Genomic DNA, 26,379 nt, shown 5'->3' on the forward strand with positions numbered 1-26,379 from the left:
CCGTCGAAATCATCGTGATCATATAAAAAAGTGATATTTGGGCCACTCCCATGGCAACGCTCGTACGTGGTACCACAGCGCTCATACGTGGTAAGAAAAGCGAGAAGCCAGTCTATCGACCTGGAATGACTTCCGCCAGCAGGTCCTTGACACATTTACGAGAGTGGACCGACAGGATCTTGCTCAGCAGGCAATTGAGTTACGGTTTCAGAAACCCACTGAAACATTCAGAATGTTCGCCGATGACATGGCCCGTCTGTGCTGTAGAAACAACCGAAACATGAGAGATGATAAGAAGCTACGCTACCTCATTCGCAGCGTGAAAGAGCAGTTTTCCGCCGGAGTGGTGCGCAATCCACCAAGTATCGTGACGGATTTTATCAAGGAAGATAGTGCTATTGAGCGAGCACTTCATTAACGATGTAGGCAGTACGATCGCTTGTCCAACAGCATTGAGGCCAACGCCGCTGCCGTAACTGTTGACACTCAGAGCTCTCTGCGTGATCTGAGTAGGGAGATTGTTCTCGAAGAAATTGATAAGCTTGCGACTACGACAGTGGAACCACCAGTGACGTCTGGCGCCGAAGTCATACGTGTCAATATCGATCAAGCGTTCTCGTCTCCGAACCTTAGTCCTGAGCCGCATTCCACGAACTACCCCGCCGCTGTCCAACGTCCACCAACTGTTATGTCGATACCGCCGTAGCGCCAGCCGTTGACTGCCCCAGCTTGGACACATCCGGAAGAGCCGCCGATACGTCCGCAGTTTTGGAAAACGGACATATGGGGTGCTACAAATCGGCGCCAACTTGTTTTAACGCGACAGCCTTAAGGACCCCGTGTCGCAGAAAATCCGGCATCGGCGTCGGTGTCGGCGTAAGCATCGGCGTCGAGCGGAAATTATCCTGCCAAACCACCCCGACCGGGCGTGGCGTGGGCGCCTTCGCGTGGCGCAAGGCGTTAGTGAAAAAAAAATATATTTCTCAAAGTAAAACCCGTCAGCAAAATTGTAAAGTACAATTTTACCACCATCTACAGACGCGATAGCGTGGGATTGGAATTTGAATATACGAGAAAAAAACCTGATAAGCAGCCCAGGATCTTGGAATGCGTCTCGCTTTCCACACTTAAAGGCGACGCTTAAGCGTCCTCTAATTCTGATGGTGTTTCACTGTACTTTGGTTCTAGCTAACATTGGGAGGAATGTTGAAAACCGAGCCTCTCTAAATTTTGATCGGGCCCCATGTCGCAGAAAATACGGTGTCGGTGTCGGCGTCAACGGCGTCCAATACCGCTATCGCGTTTCACTCTTAAAGGCGAAGCTTAAGCGTATTCCAAGTTTTTAACTGTGGTGGTGTCGGCCACATTTCCCGCCACTGCTGGCATCACGACGTACCGTTTCGCCCTCTCCGCCCATGGTTTGACGGTCGACATGCCAACGACGACTAATCTCTACGCTGTCAAGTTCCTTTGCAAGGGCCGCCAGCCGCAAGCTCCAATTTTGACGACCGCCAAACCACTGATGAGGAGTCGCTGCCGAATAACCCGGCTGACATGGGCTAGCGGTCGCGCTCTCCGTCTTTTAAACATTCGCCTGCACCAATACGCCGCACCTTGATTGACCTGAGGGCCCGGAGGTCACCTAGCCCACGCTGGGGAAACTAAAGACGGCGACCTCCAGGAGTGCGGTTGCAAGCCGTCACGACGATGAAAAGCCCCCGTTGCTTCCGCCACAGGATGCAATGAAGCCGACGAGCCGTAACAGCGACGAAGTTGTAAGCGCGGACCTAATTGTTTTTGTTGATGGGCCGCAAGTGACAGCTTTCGTCGACACTGGTGCTTATTTCTCCATAATTAATCAGGACCTCGTGGTTCGTCTCAAGAATGTAAAGACGCCGTCGACAGTACACTATATAAGGACTGCAGGCGGCCAGTTACCGATGCCTGCCGGAAGCGCCGAAGCCTTATTGAAGTGCTGGCCGCTCCTTTCATAGATTATGAAAATACATTTGATTCATTAGGGATACCAGCAGTCATAGAGGCACGGCGAAATCAAGGAGTACAGGAGGTATACGTGAATATCTTGGAAAATATCTACAAAGATTTCATAGCTACCTTGGTTCTCCACAAGGAAAGTAGATAGTTACCTATCAAGAAAGGGGTCAGGCAAGGAGACACAATTACCCCAATGCTTTTCACTGCATACTTAGAAGAAGTATTGAAGCTGTTAGACTAGGAGGGCTTAGGGGTAAGGATCAACGGCGAATATCTCAGCAACCCTCGGTTTGCAGCTAACATTGTCCTATTCAGCAACAATGAGGACGAATTACAACAAATGATTGAGGACGTTAACCGAGAAAGTGTAAGAGTAGGGTTGAAGATGAAATGCAGAAGAGAAAGATAATGTTCAATAGTTTGACAAGCAAACAAGAATTCAGGATCACCAGCCAACCTCTACAATATGTAAAGCAGTATGTTTATCTAGGTCAATTACTCACGAGGGACCCTGATCAGGAGAAAGAAATTTATTGAAGAATAAAATTAAGGTTGAGTGCATACAGCAGTCATTGCAAAATCCTGACTGAGAGCTTACCACTGTCGTTGAAAAGGAAAGTGTACAGTTATTGCACTCTACTGATGCTAAGGTATAGGGCAGAATCTTGGATGTTAACAAAGAAGCTCGAGAACAACTTAAGGACCCCACGAAGAGCGATGGAACAAAAAATGTTAGGGGCAACCTTAAGTGAAAGAGAGCGGTTAGGATCAGAGAGCAAACGGGAATAGTCGATATTCTAATTGATGTTAACAGAAAAAAAAATGTTGCAGTTTGGCCCGTAAGGCGAAACATCAATAGCGACAGCAAATTAGTAGAGAGCTATACGATAGTTCTTTTATCGGCTGCATGAACTTTGACACATGCGCTTACCAACTGAATTAACAAGCGTGGTGTCAACACGCACAAGCAAACATGAATATATCACACTCGCTGCCCGATATTATTAGAGAATATTACTATTGATATGGGGTTTATTGGCGTTAGGTCCAGCTCAAAGAGCACCCGAGCAGTTCCAGCCAAACGCCAGCGCGAGGCTAAAACCAGCGACACCGATCCGTTCGTCTTTCTCTTCCTCACTTCAGCAGCCATGCGGCCACAGCGACGCTTGTGCTAACTTCGTCATTACAATGGCCCCACGAGAGAAGACTAGCCATCCTGGCGACTCACGGTGACGACACGATAGAGGGATCGTAATACGGTTTAAGCCGGCTGACGTGCACAGTCTCGCGACCACGACGCCGCAGATCGTCAGACAGCGTGAGAGGTTCGACCACATAGTTTACAGGAGATGTACAGGCGACGATCTGGTAGGGTCCGTGGTATTGAGCCAGCAGCTTAGACGAAAGACCGGGAACGTGAGGCGGAATCCACAACCAGACGAGGGAGCCGACACGGAAAGTGGTAGGGCTCAGGTCGGTGTCATGTCGATTCTGCTGGTGGGCTTGACCTTCCGTCGTGAAGGTATGGGCAAGTTGGCGGCATTCTTCAGCGTACCTGGCTACTTCTGATATGGGTCGATAATCAGAGGCGTCAGGTTGGTATGGCAATACTGTATCGAGCGTGCACGAGGGTTCTCGTCCATACAATAAAAAGAATGGTGAAAAGCCTGTGGTTGCTTGAGTCGCGGTATTGTAAGCGTAGGTGACAAAAGGGAGAATCATCTCCCAATTGGAGTGGTCCGACACGACGTATGCAGTGAGCATGTCGCCAAGAGTGCGATTCAAGCGCTCAGTTAATCCATTGGTTTGCGGATGGTACGCGGTTGATGTACGGTGGACGAAGTGGCACTCGGCAAGCAGAGCTTCGACCACTTGGGAAAGAAAGACACGTCCTCTGTCACTGAGAAGTTCTCGAGGAGCGCCATGTCGAAGCACGAAATTGCGCAGGATGAAGAAAGCAACCTCACGTGCTGTAGCGGCAGGAAGGGCGGCAGTCTCAGCCTACCGGGTGAGATGGTCAACACCAACGATTATCCACCGGCTTCCAGACGTAGAGCATGGGAGTGGGCCGTAAAGGTCGATGCCGACCCTATCGAAAGGCCGCGCAGGGCAAGGTAAAGGCTGAAGAGCGCCGGTCGAGCGTTGCGGAGGAATCTTGCGTTGTTGGCATGCTTCGCAAGCACGGATATACTTTAGGACAAAGCTGTACATACCGCGCCAGTAGAAGCGTTGGCGCAACCTTGCGTAAGTTTTCAGCACGCCTGCGTGATCACTCTGTGGGTCGGCATGAAAAGCAGCGCAGATGTCAGAGCGCATGTGACGAGGTATTACGAGAAGCCACTTGCGAGCACCCGGTATATAGTTGCGTCGGTAGAGCAGGTTGTCTCGCGCGGTAAAATGAGAGGCTTGACGGCGGAGCGCGCGGGAGGGCTGATTGGCGGTGGAATCCGACAGAAGGTCGAGAAGGGCAACAATCCACGGATCCTTCCGTTGCTCCGAATGCATGGACTCGACGTTGAGCGCTGAGATAGCGGAGTACTGTGCCGAGAGACACGCTGTATCGGGGGGTAGAGGAGAGCGAGAAAGGGCGTCCGCGTCAGAATGCTTGCGGCCAGACCTGTACACCACTTGGATATCATACTCTTGAAGCCGCAGGGCCCACCGACCGAGGCGGCCCGAGGGATCTTTCTAAGTCGACAACCAGCAAAGAGCGTGGTGGTCCGTGACGACATAAAACGGGTGGCCATAAAGGTAGGGTCGGAACTTGGCAAGAGCCCAGACTATAGCCAGGCACTCTTTCTCAGTGGTTGAATAGTTGGCCTCGGCCTTTGTGAGGGTTCGGCTCGCGTAGGCGACAACATACTCGTGATAGCCAGGCTTCCGTTGCGCGAGCACCGCACCAAGGCCCACGCCGCTTGCATCAGTGTGCACCTCCGTAGGCGCCAGGGGATCGTAGTGCCGGAGAATCGGAGGAGCTGTGAGCAGCTGGCGTAGCGTCTGGAATGCGTCATCACATTCATGAGACCAGTGAGACATGTCGGTGCCAACGGTGAGAAGTCGCGTCAAAGGTGCGATAACGGTCGCGAAATTGCGCACAAAGCGACGAAAATAAGAACAAAGGCCGATGAAGCTCCGGAGGGTCTTCAGTGACGTCGGCTTAGGGAAGTCGGCGACAGCTCGAAGTTTCGCAGGATCAGGGAGGACGCCGTCTTTGGACACAACGTGGCCCAAGATAGTCAAGGTGCGAGCTGCAAAGCGACACTTTTTGATATTCAGCTGAAGACGAGCGTTCTTAAGACATGTCAAAACTTGGTGGAGACGTGAGAGGTGCGTCGAGAAGTCTGAAGAAAAAACGACGATGTCATCCAGGTAGCATAGGCAAATGTTCCATTTGAGACCACGAAGTATGTTGTCCATCATGCGCTCGAAAGTTGCGGGCGCATTACAGAGCCCGAATGGTATGACGGTAAATTCATATAGCCCATCAGGGGTGACAAACGCTGTCTTCGGTCGATCGCATTCGGCCATGGGAACCTGCCAGTAGCCAGATCGTAGGTCCAATGACGAGAAGTACTCAGCGCCTTGTAAACAATCGAGTGCATCGTCAATGCGGGGTAAAGGGTAGACGTCCTTCCGTGTGACTTTGTTTAGGCGGCGGTAATTTGAATGGGGATTTCCACCTACCAGATTTAACCTACCAACCTACCAGTAGATTTCAACCTACCATATTTTGATTGGGAAACCTGTGGTACACATAATAGGTCATCAGTCTATACTTTGTTTGGTGAATTCTTGAGAGTTTTGGTGTTTCTTTTTCAATATGTAAATATTCCCACAAGACATGCTGCCATTCTGGATTTAATCTTATGTAATGAACCCAGTGTTATTTCCACTGTGTCGGTGATCCCTGGTATAAGTGATCATAAGGCCGTTGTGACTGACTTAAACATAAAAAAAGTTCAAATAGCACAGGCTACCAATAAAAAATTTCCTGTATGAACATTGTGACTATGATTCTGTCTCTGCAGAATTAGAGTTGTATTACCCAACATTCTTGCTTTCGGCAGAAAGCCGTTGTTCTTCGACGCTGGGGTCTTTTTTCCTTGCAGTTGAAGCTCATGTACCAAATAGAATACTAAAAAAGAGAACGAAACAAAAACCTTGGTTTAATGGTGACATTCGCTGAATAATTAGAAAAGCGCGAAGTTCGTACAGAAAATTTTGCAAAAAGAGCACCGCGTCTAATGAGCAGGAGCTGAGGAACGCAAACCTGATGCTGAAATCAGCAGTAAAATCAAGAAAGGATTTATTTTTTGCCCAGCTGACTGATAGGCTAAAGAAAAACCCGAAAGAGTTCTGGAAGTATGTGAAACAGAGTAGAAAAGACGATATGAACATTCCTGCTCTGACCGTGCAGAATAATAATCTATGCACCGATGAAGAAAAAGCTGAAGCTATCAATAAATATTTCCAGTCAGTTTTATATGAGAAAAGTTAGTTATGCAAGGTTTTATGGCACAAAAGCAACTGAGGCTATGATGCGTCATGCACAAGATAGACAGACAAAGAAGTTTATTAACTAGGTCCTGAGAAGCCCTGCCTCAGGGCAGAGATGGGGCCGCTCCCACGTGGAGACGGGTAGGCCGAGCATTAAGCGCCGCATGGTGGGCTCTCTGGACAGCCCAAGTTTGTCGTGAAAGTTCTGAGCTCTGGATGGCAGAGCTCCGTTCTTCTTCCGTGATGTGACTGGGTCCCTGTAACGAGCGGCATCGCCAGAGCATGTGTTCAAGTACGCCTGGTGATGTGATGGCGTTTCCAGTCACGCAGCCTTCCATGGAAGACGTAGATATTTACATTAATGGTGTTGATTACATGTTACAGCAGATAGATACATCGAAAGCAGTTGGGCCGGACGGCCTATCACCATTTATTCTTAAAAATTGTCACAGAATCATCGCACAGTGCTTATGCGTTATATATAAAACTACACTTAATACTGGAGTTGTTCCCCATGACTGAAAAATTGCTAACGTAGTCCAGGTGACAAAAAGCTCGTCGAAAATTACAGGCCCATCTCGCTAACAGCAATTTGTTGCAAGTTATTTGAACACATCATATACAGTGAAACAGTTAAATACTTGGAGTCAACTTCTTCACGCCGTCTCAGCATGGTTTCAGAAATGGGCGTTCATGTATAACCCAGCTGGTCGAATTACAACATTACATTTCACAATCCTTAGACAGTAACGCTCAAGTAGATGCAGTGTTCCTTGATTTCCGCAAAGCTTCCGATACCATCCCACACAACCTGTTAGAATTTTCAATGCTTTCTGCACGCATAAACCATAAAGCTTAACCATTATTTGGATAAACGGCTACTTAAACGGTCGTCAGCAAAGCGTAGTAATTAACAGCTCAAAATCATCCGCAGTAAACGTTACGTCCGGTGTACCACAAGGGAGCGTACTAGGACCTTTGCTGTTTGTGGTCTACATTAATACAATAGTTGATGGTGTTACCTCTCCCATTAAGTTATTCGCAGATGATTGCGTAGTGTTTAGGGAGATTAAATCGCGTAAGGATGCCGAAATTTTGTAAAATGATTTGTGCAGAATATCAACGTGGTGTCAAAATTGGAAAATGAGTCTAAACGTCCGCAAATGTTGCTGCGTATCGTTCACCAACAGGGTTCGTAAAGTAGATATAACGTACGAAATGATTAATTCATTTATTAGCAATGACTCTGATTATAAATATTTGGACATCTATTTTTCCCACAATTTTAAGTGGATTAAACACATAGATATGACCGTGACAAAGTTTGTAGAATTAGGCAAGCCTCACAGACCATGAAACAAACTCTCTATTTCATGTATGTAAGATCTATTCTGGATTATGCTTGTGTAATCTGGGACCCCCATCAGCAATACTTGATCGACAGACTGGAAACAATTCAAAATCAAGCAGCCAGATTTGTTAGCAACAAGTACAATTCGTTTGCCAGTATCACAGAAATAAAACAAACCTTGGGATGGGAGCCACTAATGGTGAGGAGGCAGAAACTGCGGCTTAAGTGTCTTCATAGTATTTATTACAATAGAAATGCCATTAACCCTCTTGATTATCTCTTCGCACCAACGTACGTCTCAAATCGACAAGATAATTCACAGAAAATCTTAGAATACTCCTACAAAACCCAATCTTTGCCAGTACTTTTTTCGTAAAAACAATACGGGAATGGAACCGACTCCCGGATGATATCGTTAATGAAAGTGATAATGAAATCTTTTTCTCTTCCCTGTAACAACGCCCACAATACTACTGCCAATAGGAGTGGTTTGTTATCCCGAAGCGTTTGGGTGTTTAAATGTATGGCTGTGTCACTGGTTATAATTTGGGTAATTCACTGTTATTGGAGTGTTTTTAAGTATCATGTGCATCATTGTATTTGTCCTAACTATCATATCGAACTGCGTTATGTTATTACCCATGTGTACCTCCCCTACGCAATGCCGTACGGCGATGTCGGTGAAGTGTAAATAAATAAATAAAAACTACTGCAGTAGTGACGCATCATGACGCATTTCTGCCGCATCATCAAATCGCGAGGAATGAAAGCGCTCATATTTCTAGCAATCTGAAAAAAAGAATCACAGCCCTGCGCGGCACACGCAGTACAGTCACAGCGTAAGCTGCTGGAGAGGCTCAAGAGTAGCTCCGATTTGGGCACCACGCACAGCAGGGTCTTCGCGGCAGTCTGTTCGCCTCGTTTTTACGAGAACGATCTCAACTGTCCGCCCGACGTCCACGGCGAGCTGTGGCTTGTAATGCTCTGTGCACAGCAGCTTGGTGAGCCCGATCTAGCCTTACAACTTACATGTCAAGCGCACCGAGTTTGCAGGCACCTTAACTAGATGGCTCCACCATACTGGCGGAGGCTTGGCAGCTCGGGAGCGCGTTGATTGCGCGCCTCGTCTGAATCGCATATGTCGTCTGCGCCTGCGGACACTGCGTTTGCAGGCATCTTACTTAGATGGCGCCATCATACTGAAGGAGGCTCGAGTCGTCTCCCCCTGCATTTGCCTTAGGGTATTTTCCGCGGTCCGATAGCAAGTGCTTGCGTGGCTCAGTAGTAGAGTATCCGGCTCCCACGCAGCGGGAGCGGGCTCGATCCCGGCGGGAATGGAATACTTTTTTCGCATTTCCGGTGATAGCTGTGACGCGGCGGACGCCGGCGGCGGCATCATCCTGACCCGAAACTATTGGAATGAGCCCATAACAGCTTACGCTGTAAAACACGCGCGCATGTCTGAGGTAATGCTGCCGCATGCGCTGCGCGGAGTGCCGCTAGATGAGAGAAAACCTGCAATCCGCAAGGAAAAACACGACCGTTAGCTCGTCTGAGCACATGGCGCCCTCACATATCCGAGCTTTGCCTCCAAAGGCCACCTACGCAAGCACGTACAGTGCATGCGAACGAGGGAATTTTTGGGGTCGGGATACGTGATTTGCTTAATGATATTGCTTAGTAGTTCTTTTCAGTGGCAGCGTGGCATGTAATTTCAGTACTACTAGGCAGCTACGGTTACTAAAGTACCCGTTGCTTCCGTTTCGTGACGTTATTGATTGAAATCTGTAAATATTTACAAAATGAAGGCAAGATATTGCATTTTCTGTGTATCGCGCCCCTAAAAGAGCCTGCAAACTATGGGAATGCACCTGCCGCATCATCTGTTGTCCTGTGACATTAACTGGATTTCCTCCTCGCCAAGCCGTTTCGCGATCGAGCCGCCCGCACACGCTGTCGCAGCCGGGCAAACTGCGCTCCTAAAATGACCTTTTTTCTTCGTCGTGCGTGCACCAGTCAAAAGTGGGCTGTATTTGTTAATACATAATGTCAAAGTGAATAAGCGGCACTCCTTTTTCGTTTTTTATGGATGGCTACTGTAAACGCTCTGGAAAAAGAACGGGTTTTCAGCTCCAAGGTATCATTAAGAACCGAATACCTTGCTAAGATCACAGTTCGCGCTACTGCCAAATTCGTCACAAGAGTAAGACCCAAGCAAAGATTTCCGCTACTTAACTAAATGTCATTATAGAAGCAAGAAATACACACCCACACAAGGTCCCATGTACTTACATCAAGATACAAAAATGTCAGCATCAGAAAATATTTTGCCCGCCCCCGGTAAGCTTATAATTTCCACGATAGCAACACATGTGACAAGATAATATATAAATATGGGATGTTAAAATGTCCCATTTCACACACTGTATACCACCACAATAGACGACGGACTTCCTAAATCTAAAGAGAATGCTATCGTTGCAAAATAGCTGGTTGCTTCCTTTAGTCATGAAACATGTCACTGTTGGCGCACTATATTGTGGCTGCTTTGCAGCCATATTCATTTCATTTCTCTGCGGCTTTGTGGAATCTACCAACGAAGTTTCCAAAGAAATACTAGAGAGAGGTTATAAAGATCTCGACATCACAAAGGTGAGCTGATTTATCAAAATTCTATCTCGTTTGTATCAAAGCTGCCTAATCTGCGTGCATCAAAAACTTAATCAAGCTGGCGCTTCAAGTTTACTGTCTAAAAATGTGATCACGTAATCCGGCGTTTCAATGCGTTCGTCTGAATTCTTTGTTATTTGGAGGCTTTGTTTTATATAAGAAAAGTTAGTTATGCAAGGTTTTATGGCGCAAAAGCAACTGAGGCTATGATGCGTCATGCACAAGATAGACAGACAAAGAAGTTTATTAACTAGGTCCTGAGAAGCCCTGCCTTAGGGCAGAGCTGGGGCCGCTCCCACGTGGAGACGGGTAGGCCGAGCCTAAGCGCCGCATCGTGGGCTCTCTGGACAGCCCAAGTTTGTCGTGAAAGTTCTGAGCTCTGGATGGCAGAGCTCCGTTCTTCTTCCGTGATGCGACTGGGTCCCTGTAACGAGGGGCATCGCCAGAGCATGTGTTCAAGATTGCTAACAGCCGCACAGTCGGGGCAAGTAGAGCTAAAAGCCTCTGGAGGGATCGAATGAAACAGGGCCAGGTTGGGATAGGACTTAGTATGAAGCATGCGTAAACTGGACGACAGGGGTCTAGCCAGTTTGCTATGAGGGGCAGGATAAGTCCTTCCATATAAAATTTCTTGTAATTCTAAGAAATCTTGCATTATGTGTTGAAGCGGTGTTTTTTTCTTGTGTCATGTTAGAGTAAAATCACCAAAATGTGCAAACTCGTACCACGGGGGCAGTCTGTTCAGTCTTTGGCCAACATTGAAAGCCTCGCTTGGAAGAGTGTAGCTTTGGCACATATCTTCGTATCAAAGGATAAGTGGTCTCACGCTGTGAGGTTTGTTGGCATAGTGTATTATATTTGTGGTGTAAGTAACAAGAGTGGGGCATAAGTGATTAAGTAGAGCTGTGATTCCTATAGAAGAAAAATAAGTAAACGAACGAGCGACATAATTAGTCAACCGCCTCCTTTAAAACATCATACACATACAACTATATAAAATAAGGCCAGGAGGATCGGAGAAAAACGAGAAAGAGAAATACAGGGACAACCTGGTTTGTTCCTTGTACATATTGTATTACTATATTACTGCATATTAGCGCATTTCTTTATTTATCTTTTTGTATTTGTATTCACATATGTAACAGGGAGCCTGGGTCCCTGTTGATATAAAGCGTATAGTGTGGTGTGAGTAATGTGTGTGTTTGTGCTTTTCGTATGATTGTGGCCTCCTCTCGTGAATGCGTGTAGGATGGTGTTTTGAGAAGTGTGGATACTTCCCTGCGAGACTTCAAAATATCTAGCCTTTCTTTCCACTGCATCTTCTGCTCTTTTCTCGGGTTGTAAGTATCTTAGACAGGCCAAAGGATAGGAGGTCCCGGATTTTCTGCGCGGGGGAGCTGGTGTGCTCTTACATTTCCTCGCAATCCATGATGGCCTGGAACCCACTGTATACGTACGTGTAGAAGGGGGTGAGCATGCATGTACATGTGGAGCTTTGTGCGTATGTGGTAAGGAAGGTCATAATTTTGAATGTCTCTGCAAGCGCCTTGACTGTCTGTTCGGATTGTGATGGTGTCAGATGTGTCATTTCCGTTAGGGCAGGCATTACCGCCAGCAATTCCGCGTATTGAGGCATTGGGACTCCCAACTAATTTTTCACAAGCGTCGAGTCATGGCCCACGACCGCTGCTTGCTCTAGTATTTTGCTATCACTTCGCATTACTAGACTTGCCCGTTTTTTATGATTATTTTTGTTTATTACGTACAAGAGCAATCGGCGAATGTCTGTTCCAAGCCGCGAAGGAAGCGTAGGAGGCAGGTGCCTCGAAGTGAAGAGAATCGCGCGCGAGCGAAAATACGAGGCAGCGCGCTGATCAAGCGGTAATGCAACGCCACCTCGAGGAAAGGCTAGGTCACGTTGAGCGAAACGGGTAAGGAGAAACGAGGCGAAGCGTCGCGGAGCAGGAACGTATACGGAGGCGGGCTGGGTTTTACCTAAAGTCCCTATATAGTAAAAGTACCGCCATCTAGTCTTTCCTCCGCCGTCTCCTCTCCTAAAGCACTTGTGTTTTTCGTTACTTTTTGCTTGCGATATCAAGTCGACGTAGGCGCCTCTAGAAAGCCCCGTTGGAGCTTTCAGGCCGGGCACGGCGTTGATCAGAAGCGGCGTTGATCAAAGGATGGCGGTACATTTCCGAAGGTGTAGGGACTTTAGGTTTACCTCATGTGGTAGTTGCAGCAGGTTTTGCTTGCGATGCGGACGTACCGGGTGCCTCTCTTGATAACATCGTCCTCGAGCGTCGTACTCTGTGTGTGCGAACGAAAGCGTGCGATGGTGAGCCGACGATGGCGGCTCAATTTGACGAGCTCAAGGGGCGAAGGGAGAAAGCGGCGAGGAAGCGCGCCGTCTGCGTTCGCGCGCATGGCACTGGGGGAGGGTCCGACGGCTCGTGGCATTGCGTGCGTTGTAGTTCTCGCCGCCCAGTTTGCGCTGAAGCTCTAGATAGCACGAAGGTCCCTTCGCTCGCCCCGACGGGCCCGGTGCCGAAATGGCTCGTGACCAATTCGCGCGTCGGAGGCGACGGTATGGACGGCACCGTCAACCCACAATGCATCGCGCGCGAACAAAGAAAGGCACGCACACCGCTCTGCGGCTCTCGCAGAGAGCCGCTCAAATCGGCGCGCTAGTTGGGGATCGTTCTGCGCATGCTCAGAAGATAGCAGCCTACGGCGCGCGCGTTGAAGTATACACCAGAACACCGCGAATTCAAAGCGCGCTGCCATATTGGTGAGAGTCGGTCGCGCCATCTATCCCAAGTGCCGCGAAGTAGCAGGCCTGGGCTATATTTAGCAAGCGGGCATATTTAGGCGAACACATTCTGCTTTCATCTCCTCATTCAAGGTGAAGCCTCGATCTGCCATTACTTCTTCACAGTTTTCGAGATAGTCGCAAAATCCTGAGTCTTTCACGATAAACCGATCAGAAGCCCGCCCACCATATACTTTAGATACAAACATAATGAAGACTGTGGATTCTATGGCTACTAGAAATGTTGCAGTGTTTCCGCCTTTGTACGGGCTGTAAGTCTGAGCTCGAGCATACTATTATGCATCTAGTGCACTTGTACATGCTCTCTTTGAATGTTTTTGGAAGTGACCTCTGTATAGTCTCCTGAGGTAGCCAGATGATCAAATGTTGTCTGGAAATTTCAGCTAGTGCTCGAAGAACTATGCGAAAAATTTTACCAACAAGAGATACAGATATAGCAAACTGATACGCTAAATCAGCATAGAGCAAGCCCAGTCTATGCCGCATCAAACTGGATTGTAAAAATATGCTTTGTGTTCCTGCATCAACATTTTTCACACTGCAAGAAAAGTAGCAGGTGTTCGTGCAAAATTCTTTGCACACACTCAAGTGAAACATTCATTGGCACTATTGCTTGCTCGGGCTCTGAATGTGATGACACACTGGACAGCTGAACAGTGTGGAGATTCTCTGCATCATAGATGTCTCAAAATAAAAATTTGGGGCTGCCTCTTCAGTGCTTTCGACTACTACCTTGCATGTAGCAGAGGACAATATCAAGCCGTTGGGATGTGACCTCCTGCAGTTCGCTGTTAGGCAGTTCTACTGTGCTTGTAGCCTTCTACTACACTTCTTTTAGTGTGACCTGGTGTTTCCATTTGCGCTGTTTCACTCAGGGCATCCACTGCAGGAAGGTGAACAGACGCTACCTGCTGTGATGTGGGCAGTTGTTGCTGAATGATCTGCTGCTCCTCTTCACGCTTGTGTTGCTCGTTTGTATGGTCTCGTTGTGTTGCTCGTGTGGTCTCCGTTCGTGCGGTGTTGCTCGCTTGTGCAAGGCCATATGGGATTGTTGGCGTTTTCAATAAAAGTTGTTTCTCTCTCTCTCTCTCTCTCCTGTTGTGGACAGGCAGCAGCTAGTGCTTGGGTACCAGCATGTAACAACGTTCCTAGCTTTCCACCAGCACGCAGAACATTGTCCTCTGCACTTTCAGTTTGGTCTTGTTTGTGATGCTCACTGCTAGGTTGGCCACGTTCGGCAACACAATGGCGAGGTCGTTTGACTGGGCTTACAGCTTGCCTGATTAGCAGACGCCTGCCCTTCGGCACCTGCACATTGAAAACGAACCATATGTTATAGTAACAAGGGCTGTAGTTCTTTTGTATGCCATAACTGTTGGCAAGGTATAAATTCCTCTCAAAATGAAAAGAAAATGCAAAAGGCCAATTGTATCGTGCAACCACTTAAAAGCACAACATTCAGAGCACAAGCCTACAGCACTTATAACAAGCATCGTATGGCGCTAAACCTGCACTCATTGGAAAATGTGTAACAACAGTGGTTATAATGTTCAACTACATGTGCAGTCAAAGCCCGTATAACAAGACGTGCACGGCAGATGCAGGTGTTGTAGAGTTGTTGCACCAACCATGACACGGCGCATAAAATTACCATCCCTACTTAAAGCTGCATCATCAGGGACCCCTTCGGTACAAGGCAACAACGGCACCTGTATTCCAAGAAATTATCCCCACAAACTGCAACTACCTGGTATCAGACCAGTTTGGCTTGTGAAAGGCCATATCGGATTGGTGGCGCTCCCTCAGAAAAAAAAAAACAGATGAGAGCGAGCAAAATTTTGCTACAAAATACAACAATAATTAACCACCTAATTTTCCTCGCTATATGAACGGTAAAATTTCGCGCTTTCCGTCGCATAACAGCACGCACGCAGTTTACAGCTCAAGAGGCTCAAATTGGTTACGAATGACACCTGCAACACCAGCTCGTAAAGACAGGCGCGCTGCAAGAACACCTTCGGCAACGAGCAGTCGTCGTTTACGTCTTTGTGGACGCATGCTACGTGACAAGCAGACTTCTTTCGTTAGTAATAACGCTCACCAGCAGGGCAACATTCTATTACCTACGACTCGTTCACGCTTAATGGTCATGCCGTGCGCCAGCTGCAAATATTGCTAACCGCAAACTCAGCTGTTCCTCTTAACCGTCAGGAGCTCTACATGAATCAAAACACGAAAAGGCTTGCCTTTTTGTTACAGCCAAGGCGAAGCATCGGCACGGGATTCTGCTCTGTAGGCTTGTTGTCCAGAAAGTGCTCGGAGCAAACCTGCGTGTTACACATATTACGTTCGTAGGGCGCAAAGTTGAACGTGGCACCAAAATATACACAGCTCGCATACTCACTCGCGCATTTTCACTGAAGTGGTAGTTCTTCCTATTCACTGCAGCTATCCACTGGTGGCGCAGCTTGGCGTTCTTCGTTCCGGATGGAAATCGGTGCAAGCTGAAAACACCGCACCGGCACGATTCCCTACGTGTTGTGCTCTTCGCAAACAGCGCTAAGTAACCTACTCCGTTTGCGCTGGTTGTTTTGGCATCCAAACACGACGCAATGCCGCCCAAATGACTTCTTGTACTTTGGAACCGCGTGAACGGGCACATTTCCGCACTTTAGAGTCCTAGAGCTGGCACTTGCCATGTCTACTGGTCGCCGACGAACACACTTTGGCAGCCCAGTACAAAAGGGCGCTGGTCGACTGGGCAGCCTGGGTGCGAGAGTATGCGGTCGGTTAGTCTGGGTGCGAGACTATCGTGTTCTGGGGTATAGAGGTGATGGCATTTCGGCCGGCTCAGCGCAACCGGCGTAGCGTAAGTGGCCGCAAACGACGCTGGCCCGGGCACCGATAACGTCGGACTATAACCGGTCCTTAAGCGTCTGGCGCCCCGACGGCCGATAGCGCCTATACGCTTGCACATCACTCACGTTCACGAACTGAAACGTCACTGTTTCAATCTGAAGGTTGAACACCATTGATTCATGATTTTTTAACAGCGAAGCTGTTTAATACCCCTGACACACGGGCAAAAGTTGTCACTTGCAGGACACCCCTTTTGTTACTTCGAAGGACCCTTTGCAGAAAGGAGTTGCGCCGATGACACACGGCATCCCACTGACTTCTTTAGACGGTTCTTCTGATGAACGCGCAAAAAACGCGTTGTTTTGTTAAAGCAGCGTTCACAGCTGGCGCGTTCGCACGCTCGTGCTCTGCGAGTTGAAGAGGTTTTGCGCGCTATGAGAGCGAGAGAAAGACGCATTCACGGAGCGGGTCTCCTGGAACGCGTTGTCCACATTGCAACGCGGTGTCGGCATTGGAACGGGGTGTCCATGTTGCAATCTGCGCTATGTAACGCGCAGTGACGGCCGAAAGCCCCAGACGCACGAAAAGAAATTATCACCATGATGAGTAATACGATGAAAAGTTCCGGAAAACGCTGTGCTACGATCGCCCAGCTTCGCTGTTTCAAGAATTGCGCGGCCGAGTGCAAAGTTAGGAGTTTCTTTTTTTTCGGCAAAAAAGAAGTGAGTACTTCTTTTTATGTGTATCCAATGCCAAGAAAAAAATAGGCATGAAGCATCTCCGGATGATTGTCGACAGTAATGCGTTTAGCATTGGATCTATAGAGTGACACAACCTATTGGCACCGTCGAAATGAGTTAGATCTTGGCGTGCATGGCACAGGGAGTCTCCTTTCGCGCTTCTCTAAACACATTCGACGCCATCTAGTGAAGCCACCGCGAAGCCTGCACGTGGCCTCCAATATGCGTGGCGCGCAGGTGCGTGAAAACGCTGAGAAACGCGACAACCGGGCTCCTCTCTCGCTCGTTTTCTGGATGCCGAGAAATCCGAGCATGGCTTCGGGGACAAGAAGCGTGGTGTTCCGGTGAGTATCCTTCCCTTGCTTGCGGCACATCTAGAGGCACACACTTCACTCACCCAAGTTAGCGAAAGGTTTGTTAAAGAAGGTCACATAACAAGTGCCTTCACAGCGCCACTCTCTAAAGCATTGGCGTGAAAGATGTTTACTGAAGAGCTCCGCATACCCAATGCCTTTCTGCCGGACCCTGCTAAAGCGTCGGGTTGATGTCCTTGGGAAACCCTTGTGACATGGCTTCTATACCGCCGAGCATTTAATAAATTCAAGGGATCTTTTTTATCAATGGAGGACGGCACATTTCCAGTGACAATTACATAGTTAATCAAGTTGACGTCAGCGAGGCTCACTGAAGAGCGGCACACACCTAGTGGCACATGCGCAGTGAACCAATTTGGCATAACGCACGTTGATTGAAGACCAGCACAGACTGGCTGGCACATACGCTGCACGGATAACAAGCCGCATTCTCTACCAGCTCCCTTTGATATCACCGTCATCAAGTCAATTCGAGCGCTTGGAGGCAGTGCACAGAAAGGGACTTCGCTTGGCGATGGGAGTTCTACAGGCGGCTTCAAAGAAGAAAGTCACTAATGAGGCAGAGTCTCCTCCACTCCGCCTCTTGGCATCTCAGGCGTTGCTGACGCAGCTATTAAGGCTGGGCGAGTCACGCACAGGCACGACGCTTCTCCGGCGGCTAAGAGCAAGACCTCGCTCACATTTCCATGCGGCGCTGAACACTTCTCAATTTTTAGGATTGGAATGGCCTAAACGAAGTCGCCTTGACCCGCCATGGTCTTTTTCGGACGTTACCTCAGTGTACCCCACCTACCGGCGAAATGCACCATTTCAACTGCAGAAGCAAAGTTTATTGTACTGGACCACTTGAGCACAGCGTTTCAAAACCACCTACAAGTGTACACAGACGGTTCGGTGTGCGCACAGATAGCTGTGCAGCGGCATTCTGCATACCATCTGTTGATGTGTCATGGTCTGGCCGACTGGATCGCGTAGTTTCTTCTACAACAGTAGAAAGCGCCGCAATCACCGCGGCATTGCGGAAACTACGGGCCTTCTCTGCGCGAGATGTCGTGGTGCAGACGGATTCGAAGTCAGCGTTACAGAGATTACATCGTGGCCTACCTCTAGAGAAATTTACAAGGCACTCGCTTGCACTGATTAAGGATCTAACGAGCAAAGGATTTAACATAAGGTTTCAGTGGATACCATCACACGTAAAAATTGACTGGAAACAAAGAAAGCTGAAGCCCTTGCACGCCTAGCGCTGACATGTGTCCCAAAAGGGACAGCTCCAAAAGCTTTTCAGAAAGCCTAAGGGTGCAAGCCGCCTTCACTTTAGGGAGATCCACAAGGATCCCCACGAATCCTGTGTGACTCTTAGATTTATCCACGCAAAGAAGCGACGCTTTTACACCGCATCAGGACCGACTCTGCGTACACTCCAGCTTGGTTATTCATAACTGGGCTTTGCGCTTCCCCACTCTGTGCTTTCTGTGGTGACATCGGTGACATCGAACATTTCATCAGGATATGCCCGCAGTTTGACACAGACACAAAAGCGATGGTCGACAGCCTACAAAAGAGCGGTCTTACGCACAGGACCTTTGAAGACGTCGTTTTCCCTGGTGGGCCCATGCAAATCACGAAGAGAGCGCAACGACTGCTGATAGCCTTCCTGCGAGACACGGGGGGGGGGCTCATCGACACCTGGTGACACACCCCTGATCTCTCGAAGGAAGATCTGGCGGAACAATTGCCGGCAATTTATGCCAGGCTAACCCCGCCTGCTTCAACATCACCATCACCACCACCACCACCACACAGGGTTGCAAGTCGGCGTCTTAGCGTTTCAACGGTGGTGCCTACCGAGTCCCGCATCTACAGCAATCCATTTCGGCGTGTAAGAGGTTCGTTGAATAGCTGTGCGTATGTACACACTGCCACATTAGTCAGCGATCTAAGTTGGTCTGATGGTTAGTTTAGAACCCTGTTGCCTCAGCACAGGAGAAAGAATCGCTACGCGGCTATTCGACCACGGACTACCAGGTGACTCAGGACGGCGGGAAAACGGTTAGATACAAACACACATTGATACAAGCCTAAATAACAATACAAAGCGCGTGAAGCGCCCTTACAATGCCAACGCATTAAAATTTATGTAACACACATTTTTACCCTTTCTCTTACCTCACATGACAAGTCATCATCATCATCATCAACATCAGCCTATTTATGTCCACTGCAGGACGAAGGCCTCTCCCTGTGATCTCCGCTTACCCCTGTCTTGCGCTAGCTGATTTCAACTTGCGCCTGCAAATTTCCTAACTTCATCATCCCATCTGGTTTTCTGCCGACCTCGACTGCGCTTTCCTTCTCTTGGTATCCATTCTGTAACCCTAATGGTCCACTGGTCAAGTCAGTAGGCTGAAAATTCCTGCACTAATCAAGTGGGCTCTTTGAATGCGGCATTTTTTTCATTCTATTATTTTTCTTTTATGTACGAAATAGGCGCCCAATGTACCGCAATTGATGATGAATCAAGATTAAGAATACATAGAGACACCTTTGTTTATTTCAGTATGGTCCCAATGAACCTAAGGACACATGCCTCATTACTTCATGGAGCGATACCTTGTTTTGTGTTGACGTGTAACGAAAATAGCGAAACAAAACAATCGATTTCACGGAATTTCATTTGTAGGCGTTAGTGTGCATTATGATATCCATGCGGCCTCAGAGAATATTCCTGCCTTCAAGAAAAATGATTTCCTTTCGCCGTAACGAAAGGCTTATAGCGACTTCAACAAACGCTGCAGCGAGATTGTACACTCCCTTCATAATGTGAAAAGACCATTGCGCTCCGGACTGATGTCATGTGATATCAATAATATGATTCTTCTCTGCGAGAGGGGGCAGAAGAATGCATGTAACGGAGTTGGCGGTGTCTTTAAGCACTATTTAATTATAAAGACCTCCGAGGTCCGTCAAAATTTGTAAGAAAACCTGTACAAACGCATGTGGAGAGACTCGGCTAATATAGTACTAAATTTGAATGTAATCAATGTCCACGAAAAATCACTGAACGGATTCCGATAACAAATGCAAGACACCTGAAAATTGGTTCATCGTCTGTAGTATCGGGGGGCGTGATGGCGCCACCGGCGAAGGCAAACGTGCCTGAGCTCGGCTCCTGTTTCTTCCGATCGTTTTGACCAGTTTTTCCGCTTATTTGTTGCTACTTTTCACTGAGTGAGTGAATTTCGACCACACGGTGAGCCCACACCACGAAGTCGGTCTTTGTTGGACAAGGTTTGTCCCTTTTTCTTGTGTTTTTTGTTAACTGACCAGCCTACGCCTAGTGTTGCGTCTCGGACAAGCATAACAGGCACGGCTGCCGGCGGCAGCGTCTGCGCCGCGCCAGCCTGGCCTCACTGAGCCTGGCGAATCTGATCAACGCCTCCTCTATTCTAGAGGAGGCGTTGATCTGATAAGCCCGGCGCGTCTCACTTCGGCTCTCATCAAGACGCCCACTATGACGACGACCCCGGAAAGCACGAGTCTTCCTTCGAACTGCGATGACTTTTCAACTTCATCTGACGGAAACGACACCATGGACGCGAGCCAGTGTCCACTGCCATCAGAGCTATCAAACGGGCCTGCTGTTCCAAATGCGGCAGCGGGCTCTTCCAGCGGAGCCGGTGGACCTCGTGACGACGGGAGGCAGCGAAACACCGTCTACTACTGACGCCAAGCGTCACCGAGAAGACTGAAACGCCGATCGGGTGAGTCGGCCCCGCTACACCGTCCTGATCAGGCCGCTAAACAAAGTACATGTGACAGATATTCCGAAGCAGGCGCTCACAGACGCCATTGAACAAAGCGCTCCATCAGCCTTTATTGCAGAAATGGCAATCCTTCGATTTAACACAACCAGTAACTGCATACGGATCACTGTTCGCGACGAGGGTCACTTCCGCAAGCTTTGCACGCTATCGCGCTTGCTTGCAACTGTTAACGGCAATCTTCGCATGTTTGACGTCAACACATCGTCTCTACAGGCACATGTAGCAGGCAGCTCTCGCGGGCTGATAAAGATAAGAGCTGGCCTCACAATCGAGTATTTCAAAGCACATCTTCGCTGTGAACAGGCGACGATCACTGATGTGCGCATGCTCGGAAAAACACAGCTGCTGCTTTTGACATTTGATACAAAACGCATACCGCAACGCTTGGTGTTCGAATACGAAGTTATCCGTGTCCATGAATATCGGCCCCGTCCGGTAGCATGCTACAATTGTCACCGTTTGACCCGTGTTTCCAAATACTGTTCGTTCCCGCCGGTCGGCCGGGACTGCGGCAAACCTCCGCATGAAGTCTACCCGAATTGTAAGTAGTTTCCGCATTGCGTAGCTTGTGGGGCGTCCACACACATTGCACTCAAACCCCAATGCCCTCAACGCGATTTTTCCAAAGCAGCTCCCAGTAGTAGCACAAACTCAACATATGTGACTCCGCCCGCACATTCAGAGCCACTGCCGGCGAAACAGGTCTCCTGGGCGCAAGTAGCTGCTTCCTCTGAGTTGAGTCAGCTTATCGCCAGCCTACGCCAGGAAATCCAGGAATTACGGAAAGAAAATCAGAGACTCCGCGATCTCGTAATGACCCCAAAGAAAGGCCATCGGTCACCAACGCCTAGACGCAGTCAGTCCCGGAATGAACGAAAGAGCCGCTCTCCGACACGCCGTGTCAAACCGGTGACTGACAAGGACTCCGCTTACTCGCACGTAATTGGTCTCCTAAGACAAGAACGGGCTCAAGAATTCAATAAATTGGAGCAAGCGATTCGATCAGACATGGTAAACACTTTCACACAAGCGCTAGATGCCATGCAGACTCGGTTCCAAAATATGTTCGACGAACTGCAGCGCAATGTCATGAATGATGACAGTAAGCGCCGCAAACCACTGACAGCTTCATGAGCTCATCGGCTCATGCGATACAATGGAACTGTCGCAGTTTTAATCAATCGTGTTCCACAATTCGCAATTATGTTCGAAGGCATCGCCCCTTATTTCTTCTCCTCCAGGAAACGCGAGGCCCGTGCTCGCTCCCTGGTTACCGCGCGTTTCAGACACCTACCATCAAACACAAACGACAGATTCCCAAGGGCCAGGCAGTATTGCTTGTCCGAAATGACTGCCCAGCCACCCAACTCGGCCTTCCTGGTCTCTGTTCTAAGAATCACGAAATCATAGCTGCTACAATTTGCCCCCCGGGGCAAAAGCCCTTTGTGGCCGCGTCTGCGTACTTTCGCCCGGGTAACATTTCCGTTGAACCCTACACATGGCTGGAAACGCCTAAACAGACAGCACAGAACCTTCCTCTGCTTATTGGAGGTGATTTTAATGCCCACCACCCCGCCTGGAGTGTCTCAAGGCCCAATGAGCGAGCAAGATATCTTTACGAAGCCATCGAATTTTCCTCTGTAGAAATCTGTAACACCCCCGACACCCCCACGAGAATTGGACTACATAAATCGCAGAAAGACATGACCCCTGATCTTACCTTCGCCAGCCCCAACTTTGTGCGGCACTGGATTTCCCACAGCCAGTAATGGGGCAGTGATAACCTCCTCATATTCCTGACAATCATAAACGCCTCCGCGTTAAGACGACCACCGAAATAACTAACTGCGGAACCTTTCGGACCCATGTTACTGGATCGTTCACGACGATTCAGGGTCTCCTGGATATATTTCAGCAAGCCCGTTCGCTCGCGCGAGAAACAGTACCATGCGATGATAACACTCATTCGATGGACAATCATTTGGCCAACTTATGGAAAAGAGCAGACTATTTAGTATCATGATATCGCTCACATGGCAAAAGACACAATGACCTTATGAAAATCAAGCGCCATTTTAAGCTTATCAATGAGTTTCAGCTCCAGCTTCAAAGCGAAGCCTGGCAATCCACCTGCGAGCGTCTCGGCCGCGTCCCGGGACTCCAAGGTCTTTGGCGCATTTTTCGTAGCCTTAGCGGGAAAGGAAGGGGTAACTCTCCATTGACCGAGCTCTTCACGAAAGCAGATCCTGTAACAGTAGAAGAGGAAATCATCACAACTTTCTTTCCCCATGCATCACTCACTCCGCCTGTGCGTCCGAACGTCTGCGCCATACCGGAACCTGACCCAGATCTCGACCGCCCATTTAGCATGGGAGAAATGTTAGCAGCAATTAAAAGCAGCCGCCCTCGATCAGCCTCAGGGCATGACCGAATAACATGGCAAGAACTCCGTAACCTTAGAGAAGAAGCTCAGGACGCTCTACTAGAAGTAATTAACGACCTGTGGGCTTCAGGAAGCGTACCTGAGGGACTTAAGCTCACTCTCATTTATCCCATACCAAAACATGGCAAAAAACAGAACGTCTACAGTAACCTCCGACCAATCTCTCTGACTTCGACGCTTTGTAAACTCATTGACTCACACGCGTATATCTCATTACCTCGAGATAACCCGGCCTGGTTACCACCCAGCTCAGGTGGGTTTTCGCCCTAACCTGGGCACCCACGATTGCCTTTGGCTGCTACGACGCGTTATTAACCGCACGTCACGGAAAGTGTTGCCTGACTACTTGCTGGCCGTTGACATGCAGAAAGCGTTCGACAACGTTCGCCATGATGTCATCCTTGAAGAGCTAGCTGGCCGCTACCCCAGCCAGCGAGCCCAGACATGGATAAGAAATTTCCTTCAAGCTCGGCCCATTCGCCTAAGTGCGGCGTCACCCGAATGGAGCCCAAAGACTTATTACCTGGACAGAGGCGTTCCGCAGGGATCCATCTTAGGACCGACGCTCTTTAATCTGGCCATGTGCAGAGTGGCTGAAAACCTTGAACGAGACACAACGGCTAGATTTGCCATCTACGCCGATTATATAACTATTTGGACAGTAGCAGCAGATTATACTGACAAGGAAATAATGCAGACCGAGCTGCAGGCAGCTCTTCTCAGTTTAGAGGCCACGCTTAAGGAAATAGGACTGCAGCTCGCTCCACACAAAGCAGAACTTATCAGTATAGATGGAAAGCATCGCACCAACTCTAACATGAGTATCTCGCTCCACATTGGATCGCACACCATACAGTCCAAAAACGGACAGATCAAAGTTCTTGGCCTGCCGATAGCCAGCTGCAACAGCCCACAAAAGTGGGTACGTAGCCTCCGACAGGCATGGCCAACCATGTTGCACACGATACGTCGACTCTCTAACAAATATGGGGGAGCGCGACAACAGGCATGTTGTACCCTCGCCAAGGCTGTGGAAATCGGTAAAATCTTGTACGGTGCACCCATATACACGTTCTCTCACATGGACGTCCGGAATCTGGAACGCCTTCACAGGGCCACCCTGCTCACTGTCACGGGGCTCCCCAAACACACTAAGATACCTGCACTTGAACGCGCTGCAGGCTTGCCTCCACTGCAAGACGTCATCCGCGAGGCCCACACCCGATACCATATTCGCATGGAAAATACTCCGCAAGGTCGTCGCCTTCTGGCCTGGGATGGCCAGCAACATGACGACGCACCTCCTCTTAATATGTCTTTAGCCCCTTGGGAAACCCCGATTGCTTCTCGACGTATTCGCCGTCCTACATCTCGGAACAACGTTCCTGCTCGCCAACTTCTTGCCACACGTCAACTCAAGGAAGCGAGCTTGGACACAATCGACATCTATACTGATGCTGGTATCTCAAATGACCGGGCCTACATGGCATGGGTTTGTACGCAGACGACCGCTTACTCAGGAGCCTATAGCTGCCATCTCCCGTGCGGTACCCCAGGGCCGGTATTTTGTAGTGATGACTTTAAAGTAATAATGCCTTTTCGCGCTTATCGCGCTTTGTCAGTGGTCAGAGCGACGGTCCACTCGTGTTATCAACGGGATCAGCCGGCCGTGAGCGGTGGATGATAAGACTATTCTAAAATAAGTCATAAGGCATCGCTACAAAATCGCGGCCCAGCGCATGCTGAACTCCTGGCCATCTGGGGAGCCACCACAAGCCTCCCATATACCATCCGGAAATCTGTTCGCGTTTATACGGATTCGCACACAGCCTACTCTGAAATATTTCGCCCAGCCTCGGAAGATGCTACAGCTTCTGCTATTCAAGCTATCCTTCGTAGGCACGAGAAGGCAAATAGTCCGATAGAAATCATCTGGACGCCGGGGCTTACGGGTGTGCCCGGGGGCAATACTGCGGCACACGCCGCTGCTGCTTCCGCAGGTGGGTCGACCAATGTTTCTCAGCCCCCACCCCTCAGGGTGAACCCGTATGACCTCCTAAGCCAAATGGCTCCCTCGGTAACCACCATGCACTATGTAAGAACGTCCCTGCGGAGTGCAAGCAAACAACGCCTCAAGCAGGTTACCCCGCCTGCCCTTTTCTCGAGCAAGTCTTCACTTTCACGTGCTCAGGAGGTTTTTGTAAATAAGGTATTCGCAAACTCGGCCTACACACCATAATATGTGGCAAAATGGCGACATCCCGACATTACGACTGTTACGTGCACGCACTGCGGGCTGCGATGCCGTGCAGACCTTCACCATTTGCTGTGGCAATGTTCCGCGTTCGATACAGGCAGAATGGCCATACAGCCTTTACAGTTTACTAGCTACTGTGAAGCACTGCTCACGGATCCTAATACGTAATTATTATTTGCAACATATGCTAGTCGGAGCGGCCTGATCAGGGTGGTTTAGGGGGACCGACATACCACAGCACTGGTCACGCACTGTCTCAGTACAGGTGCATACTCCTACACGAGAATGCCTATTTCTTGACACAGTAAATTATTTGAAGATTGACGACATTAATGCCCCATTTACCCCACAGAGGACCTGTGCCTCCCCTTTTCTAAATAAAGGACTTTCATTCATTCATTCATTCTGAGACTGAAATATTAAAAGTGCTAAACAAATAGATCCACTCGATGACCGCACACAACCGTTGTCCAAACGCTGCCGTGAGCAAGCGCACCAGCAGCAGCGAGCGAATGTTCATGCGGTCTATCGCTTCA

Source organism: Dermacentor silvarum, chromosome 3, assembly GCF_013339745.2.
Source record: "Dermacentor silvarum isolate Dsil-2018 chromosome 3, BIME_Dsil_1.4, whole genome shotgun sequence".
NCBI lineage: Eukaryota > Metazoa > Arthropoda > Arachnida > Ixodida > Ixodidae > Dermacentor > Dermacentor silvarum.